Below are 12,324 nucleotides of genomic sequence, written 5' to 3' on the forward strand. Positions count from 1 at the left end.
AACAAGTACTTCCAGCTATATGAGTATGATCCAAATTTGAAGACGCGGCTGGCCATCTTCCAGCTACAGGGCAAGGCAACCCTGTGGTGGGAGGAAATCAAAATTGTAAAAGGAGTAAGCGAGCAGAACATAACTTGGGAAAAGTTCCAGAAGTACTTCAAGGATAGATATCTAACTGAACGTTTCTATGATGAGAAGGCACGGGAGTTCCATGATTTGCGACTGGGACAACAATCCATGGACGAGTTCATTAACCGCTTTACCACCCTGCTTCGCTATGTACCATATATCAAGGAGGAGAAGGCCAAGGTGCAGAGGTTTGTGAGCAGTTTACCAGCCTATATAAGAGAACGTATTGAGTTCGATAATCCCAGGACAATGGACGAGGCGATTCGTAAGGCAAGAATCTGTTATCAGTAAAACAAGCAGAAAGGAGACCCTTCAAATAAAAGGTGGAATGATAGAAAAAGCAACAGAATTGCTGGTAATAGCAAGGGAAGTCGTGGTAATGGCAGGAAGGTTGCTGGTAAAGGACAGATTGGCAGAAATATAGCCAAGAGTACCTTTCGAACTAAGCCCAGTGAGAGCCGAATCGGTGAACCACCTGCCAGATCAGACCTTGAAGGAGTGGCCAGACCTCCAGTCCAATGCTGGGGTTGTGGAGGCCCCCACTATGTAAAGAATTGCCCTCAGCGTAAGGGAGGGGATCAGATATCTCAGATCCAAGAAGCATCAACTGTTGGAGAAGTGGCGCGCAGCATGCCAAGAATTAACGCAGCTCTGGAGGACCGTCAAGCGGAATACCAGCCGAGCATGGTAGAATTTGAAGGTAAAATTTCCAATCTCTCCATAGCTGTTCTTATTGACCCAGGAGCTACCTTAAGTTATATTAGTCCAAAAGTAGTAGAACATTGTAAGCTATCTTCTGAAAAATTCAAAAACCCATGGCTGGTACAGCTAGCCACAGGAGCTAAAAGAAGAGTTTTGGCCAAAATAAATAACTGTCCTTTTAGCATAGCTGGACAGTCAATGACAGCAAACTTGAATGTGCTTCCATTGGGGTCCTATGACATTCTGATTGGTATGGATTGGTTGGAAAAGCATTGGTCGTTGGTGAACTGCAAGACCAAAACCATTTATTACAAGGATGACTTGGGACAGCAGCAAGAATTACAAGGGATTAAACACCCTGTACAGATCCGGCCTATCACTGCCTCCCAGCTGGCTAAATGCCTCAGGAAAAGGTGTCAGATTTACGCTATTCAAGTTGGTTATGCAGACCAGAAGAACAAGACAGCTGCATTGGACAATATCCCGGTAGTGCAAGAATTTGTGGATGTATTTCCTGAAGAAGTACCAGGATTACCCCCGAAACGGGATATAGATTTCACTATAGAGTTGATACCAGGAGCAGCACCGGTGTCACGAGCACCGTACCGGATGAGTGTACCTGAATTGACAGAATTGAAAATGCAACTACAAGAGTTGCTGGAAAAGAATTATATCCGCCCCAGCGTGTCACCGTGGGGAGTTCCGGTGCTATTTGTCAAAAAGAAAGATGGGACCCTCCGTATGTGTATAGACTATCGTCAGCTGAACAAGCTCACGGTTAAGAACAAGTACCCCCTACCTCGGATTGACGAACTCTTCGATCAAGTGAAGGGAGCAAAGGTGTTTTCTAAGATCGATTTGCGATCTGGTTATCATCAAATCCGAATTAAAGAGGAAGACATTGCCAAAACTGCCTTCAGGACACGCTATGGGCACTACGAATTTGTAGTGTTACCTTTCGGTTTGACCAATGCACCTGCTACCTTTATGTGTATGATGAACAGTGTGTTTCACAGGTTTTTGGACAAGTTTGTACTGATATTCATCGACGAAATTTTGATATATTCTCGTTCCCAGCAGGAACACGAGGAGCACCTTAGGTTGGTGTTACAAACTCTTCGAGAACATCAGCTATACGCTAAGTTCAGCAAATGCGATTTCTTCAAGGAGGAAATTCAGTATTTGGGCCACGTGATTACTAAAGAAGGAATTGCAGTAGACCCTGAGAAGATAAAATCTATTATGGAATAGCCCATACCCAAAGATGTTGTTGATATCAGATCCTTTATGGGATTATCCGGCTATTACCGGAGGTTTGTGGAAGGTTTTTCTAGGATAGCCTATCCTATTACCTCATTGCAGAAAAAAGAGAAGGTATTTAGGTGGACACCAGAATGTCAGCATAGCTTTGACCGCTTGAAACACTTACTCACCACTGCACCCATCCTGAGAATAGCTGATCCTAATAAGGATTACGTGGTGTGCACCGATGCAAGCAAGGAGGGTGTGGGAGGAGTATTGATGCAGGAAGGAAAAGTAATAGCGTATGAATCAAGGAAGCTAAAAGAGCATGAGCAGAGATACTCTGCTTACGATTTAGAATTAACTGCTGTTATTCATGCGCTGAAAATGTGGCGACATTACCTCCTAGGGAGGAAATTTTTGTTGTTAACAGATCATCACAGTTTGACGCATTACTTCAGCCAACCTACCTTGAATGCGAGACAAGGACGTTGGGCAGATTTTCTAAGTGGGTTTGACTTTGAAATAAAGCATTTAAAGGGCAAAGAAAACCGAGTGGCAGATGCATTAAGTCGAAAGGTTCATTGTTTATGTGAACTTTCAGTCAGCAAGTGGCGGAATTCGCTGGTTGAACAGATAAAAGCAGCAACAAGTCGCGATCTTGAATACCAGCACTTAAAACAGCAAGTACAGCAATCTGTTAATGAAATATTACAGCAAGGATACACACTAGATAGTGCTGGAATGTTGTGTTTTAATAAGAAATTGTATGTACCTGATTCAAATGACCTTAAGAGGCTGATTTTAGATGAGTTCCATATCAGCCACTACACTAGCCACCCAGGGTACCAAAAGATGGTCACAGCGCTCAAGAAAGAGTATTATTGGCCAGGAATGAAGAAACAGGTAGTTGAGTACTTGGCGCGGTGTTTGGAATGCCAGCAAATTAAGGCAGAACATCAACATCCAGCAGGACTGTTACAGCCTTTGCCTATTCCGGAATGGAAATGGGAAACCATTTCCATGGATTTCATAACTGGGTTACCACGAACAAAGAAGGGCAACGATTCTATCATGGTAGTGGTTGATAAGTTGAGTAAAGCAGCGCACTTTATACCTGTGCAGTCCACTTACAAGGCGGTGCAAATTGCTCATCTCTTTATGCAAAATGTATTCCGTTTGCATGGGTTGCCAAAGGTAATTATATCAGACCGCGATGTGAAATTCACTTCCACCTTCTGGAGAACTTTGTTTGCCGAGTTGGGTACTCAGTTGAACTTTAGCACGGCCTATCACCCGCAGATCGATGGTCAAACTGAGCGAGTTAATCAAGTATTGGAAGACATGTTGAGGGCGAATGTGATGCTAAAACCAAGTCAATGGGAAGAGTATTTGCACCTGGTCGAATTTGCCTATAACAATGGATATCACACCTCAACCCAGCTAATTCCCTTTGAGGTCCTGTATGGACGAAAGTGCCGCACACCCTCAAGTTGGGGTGGACCTGAGGACAAGCTGAGTTTGGGTCCGGAAATGCTTAGAGACATGGAAGATATGGTGAAAAGAGTGCGTGCAAACTTAAAGGCTGCACAAGACAGACAAAAAAGTTTCGCGGACAGGAAAAGAAGATTTACAGAGTATAAGGTTGGTGACAATGTGTTTGTGAGGATTCAAGCCAGAAGGAGCACACTGCAATGGAGTGGGTGCGCCAAGCTGGCTCCTCGATACTTTGGACCTTTTCAGGTCTTGGCTAGAGTGGGGCCAGTGGCCTACCAACTTGCCTTGCCAAGCCATATTAGAATTCACAACGTGTTTCACGTCTCTATTCTAAAGAAATATGTATACGATCCCAAACATGTGATCCAATGGCAAGATGTTCAGGTAGTAATTAACCTCGTTGATTGAATGTGTCAATATACTTAATGGAAGACTGATTAAGGATATTGATTGCCTACAGGTCGAACCAGAAGGCGAGGTTCTGGTTGAACCACAGAGCATTCTCGACCGGAGAGAAGTGCGGCTGCGGAAACGGGTTATTACCCAAATTAAAGTGTTGTGGCAGCACTATGGGCCTGAGGAGGCCACTTGGGAAGACGAGGAGCTTATGAGGAAAGTGTACCCAGACTTATTTAATGGGAATAGACATCGGGACGATGTCCAATCCCAGGGGGGGAAGATGTAATGACCCCGTAAAAACTTGTAATTATAAAAGTTACCATGGTAGAAATTAGTGTGAACTGCTAACTACTATTGTTAAAAGATATTATTTTTATTTATAAAATGAAAGATATTTTGGATATATGCTGGCAGTCTCCTAAGGGAGGATTGGAAAAAGAAACAGTTATAGAAACTGAAAAGGAAACTAACCCTCAGCCAGGAAAAGTCCTGGGAGGAAAAACCCCTGGTCTGTTGGGACAGAGAGGGGGAGGAAAATTCTGTGTGACAAAGGGAAACAAAGGAAAAAGGGTTACGTCTGGTAAGGACCAGATAACCTAGGCACTGAGGTGCTTGAGTCTTGCTGAGGGCTGCAGGCCTGCAGGACAGCTCGGAGGGAGAATCCAGTGAATTAATGGATCTCATGGCTGGGTGGATAAGAGCAATTATATGACTACAAGTGAACGTCTGGAGCATTAACTTCTGTAGCTGGCGAACCAGGTACGAACTAATCACCAGATTTAGTCTTTTCCTTAATCTATGTATTGGAAAATTAGAAGGAAATGAAACCAGTTCTCTGTTGCTTATAAAGGTAAAAGTATGGTTACTGTCAATAACCAGTGCTAAGAATATTCTAGTGCTAGTTATTAAGCAAGGGAATAGAGACTATCCACTGTAAGCGTTACAGGTAAATATAGAAAAACTGATACATGTTATAGGTACAAGAGTTGGTGCCTACAGGATATCTGATATATATACTATCTGATATAAACATAAACATTGCGAGTTAGGCGTATGAAAACCGATGTTTATTAACAGAATAGAAATTAATGCATGCGTCTGCATAGCAACTGAGAATGTGCTATATACATAGAAAATTAAACCAACTCTGGAAATAGTAACTGTGTGAATGGAAATGCATGGAATAAGTACGCATCAAGCTGTGTAACAGCGGAGAACTCGTTGCACAGCGATAGTAGTGAACTATCCGGAAAATCAAATGAATCCTTGTGATTCTAAAATATCAAGAACAAGAAACTGAGATAGTACTGTTATCGTAATGTATAACGAAGCGGTAATCCAAGGAGTTAATCCACTCGGTACCAGAACACACTTTACATTTACTTGAAACAGAGGTTGTGTTCGTATGCGGACTATAAGCTTAAACCTGAAATAGAGGTTACATTAACATAAAGATTATAAGCATAAACATGAAACAAAGGTTATATCCATAGAAAGATTATAAGCATAACTTGGAAACAGGGTTCCTTCGTAGAAGGGTTATACGCTTCAGCTCGGAACCATGAATACATTCATAAGTTTGAATAATAATTACATGCCATTGCAAAAATGAACCATCAACTGTATGCCACCGCCTGAATGTTTGCTCAGAGTGCGGGTTGGTTCTAATATCCATAAGGCAGCATGATGCTCCCGGATAAAAGAACCCCACAGTGGTGATAGCCATACGGCCTTTGTCCTAAAGACAAGACTATTGAATATTTACAGGACTATTCAATAAACCCTAATCAAAACAATGGCAACGGTGAATTTCCTCGAGCTCAAATATAACTGTGATACGATGCAATACGCATAACAAAATACAGAGGATTGATGCCAAGAATTGTGAATGATTAAATGTACATATCGTATTCCATAGGTAAGCAGATGGCTCTGTATTAACCAAAAACCCTGTGAATATCAAGCTGTATATTAAACAAGAATCCAGAGAGACCTTCTCGCATAAACTACAGACAACAGTTTAAGATCCAGCACTATGAGAAGATAGAACAGTATATCGGCCTGTGGACCGTAAATCGGAAGGGTTCCTGCCATTAGACAGTGGCCCTTGAGCATATAAATACATTCAAGCAACTTGGCATGAAGCCAGACATTTATTACATAGAAACAAAAACCTTGAGAACGCTGGTACTGGCATGAAAGGGCCGACCGCGTTCGAACCAGGGTTTGCCAAGAGTATAACCCTGAAGCATTTAAGGAAAACCTCTGTAAGGGACTCCTTCAACTCCTAGAAACAACTCCATACAGTACCCAAGGATATCTCTCACCCGTCAACAGAGAAACCAGTTCATGCTAAAGTAGTGATGAGTAAATACCTGGAGAAGCCACGGCCGTCTACCATTTGTTGAATGACTAAGGATTCGTAGCAAATGCTTGACGCAGTGTAACAAGTCCCTAACACAGTGAAAGGAGAGGATTAGTTGAATACACAGACTAAGGATTCGTAGCAAATGCTTGACGCAGTGTAACAAGTCCCTAACACAGTGAAAGGAGAGGATTAGTTGAATACACAGAATTCATGAACTAATATGAACACAGAGAGCCATGAAACTCTATTTATAAATTCAAAACAGTCACAGAAGTGTAAGGTAGTCGGCGGTCTTGGTATAGGATATAACTTTACCTGAATGAAGTGTTGCAGAGCTGGTAGCTGCAGCAAAAGAGCCACCGCCGAGCTGAACAGCTTCCACCTTGCGAAAATATGTGCAAATAGCAACGAGAAAATAGCTCAGCGGCATATAAACTACCGGTAAACCCTTAGATGCATCAGGACCCTTGGATCTCATCTTACCATCCACACAGTCCATCAAATGGCGCGTAAACCCTAGCACTTTATCCGAAGTATCACATGGCCTCAGCACGGTAGTTTGCCACCTGGTGCGGGTAGGTGAGGTAAGGGAGGCTCCGTACATTGTCTGGCACCGATGATGGGAGTTGACATTAATATAACCCCAATATGTTAAGGTTGCCAAATGGTTCACAAACCGTAAGAAAGGGAGAGCACCTTATAGTCAACAGCACTCTTAAACTATATAACATAATGCACTTCCTTATATATATATGCTTAAACCGTATGTATGAATTATAAAGTAGTGGGACCATGATGTGGTTTAATTTTTTTTTTTTTTCTTATATACGTTGGGTAGATCGTGACAACTCTCCTCCTCTATCTGTTCTGAGCACTTTGATATAATACCCACATTGTTTTTCAACAAGAGTTTTGAAGTGGCGGAATTTCTCAAATACTTCACTCTTCTGTTTCAACATATACACCCATGTCTTTCTGGTGTAATCATCAATGAAAGTTAAAACATATTTATTTCCGGAGAATGATGGTGTTTGCATCGGTCCACACACATCAGAATGAACAATTTCCAATGGTGCTTTTGCCCTTATACTCTTTCCTGCTGGAAAGCTTTCTTTGTGTTGCTTGCCCAAGATGCAGCCTTCACAAAGGCTGTCTGGTTTCTCGATCAATGGCAATCCCTTTACCATTCCCTTTCTGTGCAACAGATTTAGGCCTCCGAAATTGAAATGTCCAAATCTCAAATGCCACAACCAATTCACATCTTTCACTTGTTCCTGAAAGAGTTCTTGTGTTACAGCCGCAATATTTCTGCCTTCCTTCAAATCTGCCCTGAGTTTGAGAGGAAACATTCTATTGCTGGTCATTTGCACCTGTGCAATGATCTTCTTACTTGGAGGTATGTCTCTGATTGTACACAAATGATCTTTGAAGAACACGTTGTAACCTTTGTTTATGAGCTGTCCAACGCTCAAAAGATTACATTTCAGGCGAGGTACATAGTATACCTCTGGCACAATCATCTGTTCTCCATTTTTTGCTCGAATACTAACTCTGCCCTTACCCTTGACAGATATCATATCATCAGTCCCTGTTGTTTCCTCAGATTTCACATTTTCATCCAGATTGGAAAACATTGCTATATTTCCAGTCATGTGATTACTACAACCTGAGTCTAAGAACCAAAAATCTTCTTGTTTGTCTTGTGCTATGTTACATGTTAACAACACGTTCTTTGGGTTCTTATCTTCTTTATTTGCAAAATTACCATTTTGCCTATTATTCATGTCACTTTGCTTTTTCCTACATTCATTGGCACAGTGCCCATATTTCTTACAATAATGACATTGGACTTGAGATTTGTCATACCTTTGTCCATGAGCTTGATGTTTGCTTGAACCTTCATCTTGGTTCTGATTGCAGCTCCTTCCGCTTTTGCTAGCAGAATAATTTCTGCCTCTGTTTTGGCTTCTTCCACGACCTCTTCTTTGGCCAAAAGACATCTGAGTCTTGAATGCTTGCTCAAAAGAGGAATCTATTCCTCTACTCAGTCTGTGTTCATGAGACAAAAGAGAAGCACTCAGCTCATCTACCGTGAACTGTGAGAGATCTTTTGTTTCTTCTATTGCTACCACAATAGATTCAAACCTTGATGGTAAACATCTCAAGATTTTCTCTACAATCCTTCTATCTTCAAGAATCTCACCATGAGATCTTATCTGGGTTATTAAGCCAATAACCTGAGTGAAGAAGGAATCTATTGTTTCAGATTCCTTCATGCTGAGATTTTCAAAGTCTTTCCTCAACATCTGCAACTTTGCAGTCTTCACCTTCTCCATGCCTTGATAGGTAGTTTTGAGAATATCCCAGGCCTCTTTGGATTTTGTTGCTGCTGCAATCCGCGGAAAAACACTTTCATGTACTGATTGGAAGAGGAAAAAGAGGGCTTTGGCATCCTTCTTCTTGTCACTCTTCAACTGGTCTCTTTCTGCTGCTGTCAAAGCAGCCAACGCTGTTGCATCTGTCGGTTCAGCATAGCCAGTTTCAACCAGCTCCCATAGTCCTTGAGAAGCAAACAATGCTTTCATTGTTATGGACCAATAACTGTAGTTTTTCCCATTAAACTGTGGCAGTTGGGGATTTGTCAAACCAGTTCCAGCATCTGCCATCTTAACTTGTGAAAAATAAAGAAGAGATACTGACTGTAAAAAAAAGCAAAAACTTTCTCTGCTGGAAGAAAAAAAACGCTCAAGAAACTTCTTACAGCTCCTACAGTGAAAAAACAATTTCTGTTTTTTTTTTAACTCACTGAGTGCCTAGACTAGCTCTGATACCATGTTGGAAATTTCTGTTCATTTCAAACACACAAAAAAAAATAACACACAGAGAACAACACTCTGGTTTTCTACAGGATCTTAATCATATAAAATAATAATAAAAACTGTTACAGAATTTGTCTTCCTCAACCCAGAGGGATTTACAACAGGAAAACTTCAGTTCCAGAAAATTGATTTCACTAAGAAAGAGTTCTTCTTGGTAATATTCTCTACACTAAGCGTCTCTGCTCTTGCATTCTTTTTATATTGAACAACACAAAAATATCTTTTACAATACGTGTTGCTATTCCCTACTTCCGTGAAAATAAAAAAAATAATAAAATTTAAGATTTCACCTACATTTAACGACGCTAGTAAATATCATTAATTACACGCCTCAAAATATCTTGCTGGAATTTAATGCATGGCTTATCACACCATCGCATGGCAAGAAGAGAAAGGATGTGCCACCGCCTCTATAACCTCTAAATCATGCGATTTGCGATATGCGATCGCATCGCAAATATCGCATCGCAGACAATACAAGCATGCACCGAAGGGTGACGAGGGAAAGTGCGATATGCGATCTGCGATCGCATCGCAGAAAAAGTCTGCAGTTTGAAATTAACATTCCAACAGGCAAGTCCCAGAGTTAATGCTCGTTTCATCTGTTCTTCCTCAAAATCTCCATCCAATCTCGGATCCGCGGCCTCGATAACTATTTCCTCTCGGTAAAGTTCCCAAATCCAATCCACCAAATTCCCCTCCGACAATGGCGGCTTTCGATCCACAACCCGCCTCCCGCTTGCTACCTCTAACACAACGATTCCGAAACTGAAAACATCGGACTCTGCAGTAGCCTTGCCGGTGTACCCGCACTCTGGTGCCACATAGCCGGGCGCCCCCGCCAACATCGTGGTGACAGCCGGATTCGTTTCATCATGTTCAATCAGCCTGGCGAGGCCGAAGTCCCCCAGACGGGCATTGAATTCCCCGTCGAGCATAACATTGCTGGGCTTAATGTCCCGGTGGACGACTCTTTGCTCCCATTCTTGGTGAAGGTACAGCAACGCTAAAGCCAGCCCGCATAAGATTCTGTATCTCCGGGTCCAATTCAGATGGGGCTGATCCTGATTCTGATGGCTATCCCCTGGCTGCCTGAAGATGAACCTGTCGAGGCTCCCGTTGGGCATATAGTCATACACGAGCAGCAGCTCGTCGCATTGGTGGCACCAGCCCTGTAACTGTACCAGGTTCCTGTGTCGAAGCCGACCTATGGTGATAATCTCCGACCTGAATTCTCGTTCTCCCTGTCTTGACCCCGCAGAGATTCTCTTCACAGCTACTAGTGTCCTCGCCCTGTTTGGCCCTTCCAGGCTACCCCTGTAAACGCTCCCGAAGCCGCCGGTTCCAAGAAGTTCAGTTTCGCTAAAGTCCTTTGTCGCGGTTGAAAGAAATTTTAGGAGAATCGGTGAGGAGCGTACGACGAGGCCATCGTTCGGCCCTCCAATATCGCTAGCTCCCCGCTGAGCAGCCGGCCTGAGTCCGCTCTCCGTTTTCTAGTTCTATCGATGAACCACGCCGACAATCCCAACAGTACGGCCACGAGATGATGGAACCGGTAAGGAGCCCGACTTTCAGCCACGTGCTTGTGGACCTTCCGTGGGCTATGTTCAGAGACGAGTCGGGCAAGATCTCCGAAGTGAAATTCCAGTCCAAAATACCCTGAATCTCAAAAGAATTCCCCGTTGCAGCCGAGAATCCCAGGTACGCTGATCTCGGAACGGTTCTTGATAGCTCTCTTGTGTGGTTTAAGATGAACGAATAGGGAATTGGTCGGTCTGCATAGGCGGCATATATTTGCAGGGTTTTGCTCCAGCCATCGTAATGGATTCGAAACCTTATCGGCCGCCCCGATTTGATATCGATGCCGTTTTGACCGAGAACGGCGGTTGCGTCGGATTTGATACCCTTGACGTCTATACCGACATGGTTGTCATTTCTTGAAGGTGTCGAATTCGATGGCTAGTTGATTCGTTGTGTTTCCATCTGTGGATAAACCGAACAAGCCCAGAGATCCTCCGGAGCTATCTGGGGGAAAGGGTCCGTCGTTGGGGACGATGATGAAGGCCAGACAGTCACCGTTGAAATTCTTCAGCCCGTCCGGAAGGATGATTGTCTGAACGAAGATGGTGAAGGTGGTAGTAAATGTGGCCGGCCAGAGCGTGATGGGTTCACGGTAAAGAACCCTTCCGATGCACTTATACATGTCAGAATATTCATGGGAAGCACCGGATGTAGTGTTCGGCGATGGAGTGAGATCGATGTAACCACCTGAAGAATTATAGGAAGCATTTCCCATGTATATCAACTGATTGCTGTTGTCGTTGCCGAACGATGGGAAAGAGAGACCTGACGTAGTATTTCCATGGGACTGTGCAAGGGACACCATAGCCAGGATTGGGAACAGAATTGCCAAAGCACAGAGCTCCTCCTTTGCACCCACCATGATAATCAGACTACAGAATGAAACAACAGTCGAGCAGAGCGGCTGGTTACTTATTAGCAATCACAACGGACGTTCGTATTCATCAATTAAAGCACAGAAAATTATAGCACCACAAAATCAAACAAACAAAAATGGGCAGAGCCAAGGGAGAGCTTTTCTTCATGTATAAGTATACAAAGGACGAGGGATATGATTATGATATTTCTTTCAAAAGTATTCATACTGACCATGCAAAGTTTAAGAAACAACAGAAATTATTGAGATCCAGCCATACAAGAAAATCTCGTGCGATGAATCAGGATAAATCCGTAAATTGCAATGGAAATCATACTCAAAAGTATAAGTATATAGTCCTGTCTCGGTTTGCGCCAAGAAATCTATGGGGTCAAACTTCTCCACCTCACCATTAAACCACACCCAAGGAATGGAATTGAAATGGCCAGTCTACCATCAGTCACATCTGGATATAGCCTAGTTGCACATCCAGAGCCTGAATCTGTCACTTGCTTTAGCAAAGAACACGGTCGAATGAGCCCAAAGGGACCATGCCATGCTTAGAGTCAACCCTAATCGTAGAACGTTGGCGGCTGCATCGCAGCAATTTTCATCACCCATCCCTTGCATCTCGAGATGCCTTGAAAACTGTGACCTATTGAGCTACCGGA

General features: G+C 43.0%; 1 pseudogene; it reads right to left on the reverse strand.

Moving 5' to 3' along the window:
* Nucleotides 1-9,635: 9,635 nt before the first annotated feature.
* LOC149231685 (putative L-type lectin-domain containing receptor kinase S.5) lies at nucleotides 9,636-11,998 on the reverse strand (annotated as a pseudogene).
* Between the last annotated feature and the right edge of the window lie 326 nt (nucleotides 11,999-12,324).

The sequence above is a fragment of the Pinus tabuliformis genome, chromosome J, assembly GCF_031772625.1.
Source record: "Pinus tabuliformis cultivar Carrire ecotype Pingquan chromosome J, CPIR1, whole genome shotgun sequence".
Lineage (NCBI taxonomy): Eukaryota > Viridiplantae > Streptophyta > Pinopsida > Pinales > Pinaceae > Pinus > Pinus tabuliformis.